The 2636-nt window shown below is 37.5% G+C and overlaps 1 pseudogene; it reads right to left on the reverse strand.

The window, feature by feature from the left end:
- The window catches only part of LOC137616134 (sec1 family domain-containing protein 1 pseudogene), a 2379-nt pseudogene extending 78 nt beyond the window's left edge, over positions 1–2301 (reverse strand).
- Between the last annotated feature and the right edge of the window lie 335 nt (positions 2302–2636).

Here is a 2636-nt window from a genome sequence, read left to right on the forward strand (position 1 = left end):
TAAAGAAAAAACTAAAATAACACACACCCCCCTTAAATAATTTGTTAGAAAATAGCTAAAAGGAAATAAACATGTACATAATGTATCTTCTATTCACATAAGTTTTTATACCTTTGTCCTAAACACATTTATGACCAAATTTTTTTTAAAAAAACAAGGCAGATGGGCACCTTACTAATGTTACACTCTCATAATTATGTAATGATATTCTACGATTTTATTCCAAACTGTCTCAAGATTTTGTTTTCATATGGCTTATCAACCCTATAACCATTTCTCAAACAGTATAGAAAAAATAGAGCTTACAAAACATAACAGCATTCACACCCACTTGCATACAATTTCTCAATGATATACAACACTTATCCACTAGAATTTATTTTCCTTCAGGATATTTCAGCACCCAATCTAGTAAGCTGACCGAGGAACTGCTCTGAATTAACAACATCCGTGCATCCATATATAACTCTCTTGTTGGTGGCACCAGCTTTTTTCTTGGCATAACTGGCTATGTTACCATACTCCATGTAGTTACCACCACCCGCAACAAAAACGACAGCATCCTGGAAAGGAGTTCTTGTCCGAGTTGAAGCACTGTTATCATTAGGACGAAGTAACTTTGGGTCAAAGTACCTATATTCTTTTTCTTCCTCACTATTTTTTAGTTCCATGAGATGATCTACTATTCTTGTAATAGGAAGTTTATTTTCTTTGAGTACAAAGTTGACACCTTCTACTACAAGAGCAGAGCCCCGATTCATAAGTTTGGAGAACATAGAGACAGTTTTCGCCACGCCACCAGTATATTCGGACATTCCAGCTCCGGCTGTAATCTTCATAAGTGACTTCCAGCGCTTCAAATAGGCAACGGCTCTAGTGTCAACACCAGCTTCTGTCAAGGCTGTTACATACTCATTGAACTCTGCATCAGTAATGTGGTTGGAACACAGATACAATATCAAGAAAACTCTTAATTTATCCTTTGGACTGCCACATTCTGGATCCTTGATGATCTCCATCAATGGTTTCTCCAGAGTTGTGCGGCCCATGATTTTTTCTTCCATCTCAAAATAGACATCTAATTTTCGGCACTTTATGCTGTTTAGCAAGCCCATAGCAATACTCATATGTTTTTCTATATTTGATTTTTTCATCAACAACTCTAGCAAAGAGGTAATAGCGGAAGTTAATTTTGCTGTATTATCACTAACGCGGTCTATGACATCTTCATCTGGTATATCATTTTTTAAGCTCTTTAAATGTGTCTCGGCTGTCATATAGTCTTCCAGGTCCTTCTCAACAGCTTCTGCAACATCAGGAAATGCACTACCTTTATGCAAGCTCCAGAATCCGTCAGAATTATTTAGGTCATATTCCTTTGTCTTAGTTCTATTGGTAGCGTGTGTTTCATCATTCTCCGTTATGGTTACTCTGTTCAAATTCAGATTAAGAACATCATGAGTGAGTGAGTGCTTGGTACGTCCATGTATGATGTAAAGGAGTGGCTAAATCGACACCTCTATCGACTAAAACTAACAGAGGGCGTTGAAAACTTAATTGTCCTGCAGCAAATGAATCTGTACTGAAACCAGTAAAAAAGGAATTTCTTGTATCACGTAAGTTCTCTCTTAATTTCTTGTCCAATCTTTCACCAACACTTTCAGCTGCATTTCCTCTTTGACAACAGATGATGGGAACCTGACCTAAATTCACAAAAACCAAGAAGAGGCTATCAACGATGGAGTCCATAATGAGGTCAGTGTCTGAATGTTTCACATCACCACGGTTTATTGCATAATATGAAAGAACATCTGATCCTTGATGTTTTAATGTAAACATATCATCTTCCAAACAGATAAAATTTACATACTGATCATAAACCTTTTTAATACTAGCCTGGCAGCCTGCTTGCAGGGCTGCAAGAGCCAAATCTTCCATTTTCTGACGACTAATGGGAGATATGAAATTTAGGTAATATGAGGAATAAATCCCTTCAGCAAAATCTTGGCCGATTCTAATTCAATTTTCTTCCGTTGGTTGGCAAAAGTAAATAGCAGGGACATCTGGTACCTCGCCACGTTCACTGTGAAGCAACATGTGCAAGGTAACGCCCATTTCTCTAAGATCCTTAACAGACAAAAGAGGAGAAATAATGTCCTGACCATGTTTGTCATAAATGAGAACAGAGAATGTGGTTTCACTGCCAACTTTAGAAGCCCCAGCAGTAATGTTGAGGTTGATCATACGTCGCAGTGACGCGATCTGCTTATCCCTTAAGCTGACAGCCATTGTTTACGTGGATGACGCAGAGAGAGAGAGAGAGAGAGAGAGAGAGAGAGAGAGAGAGAGAGGAGAGAGAGAGAGAGAGAAAGAGAGAGAGAGAGAGAGAGAGAGAGAGAGAGTTTAATTTAAAGCAATCCAATTCCAATTAAACTGGCACAAAAAAAAAGATAATCATATGAAAGAGACGGATGAAATTTCCTTCAAGCTTACTTTCATCCTAATAAAATGTAACCAATATAAATATCTGTCGTAAATTCGTAAGTTTTAATTTTTGCTTTTGAAAGGTGACGTCTCTGCTAGAATATCTAACTCCTTTTGGCCTCTATCACTCAATTAATTTTTTTCTTTCCATT

This window comes from Palaemon carinicauda, chromosome 22 (genome assembly GCF_036898095.1).
Source record: "Palaemon carinicauda isolate YSFRI2023 chromosome 22, ASM3689809v2, whole genome shotgun sequence".
NCBI lineage: Eukaryota > Metazoa > Arthropoda > Malacostraca > Decapoda > Palaemonidae > Palaemon > Palaemon carinicauda.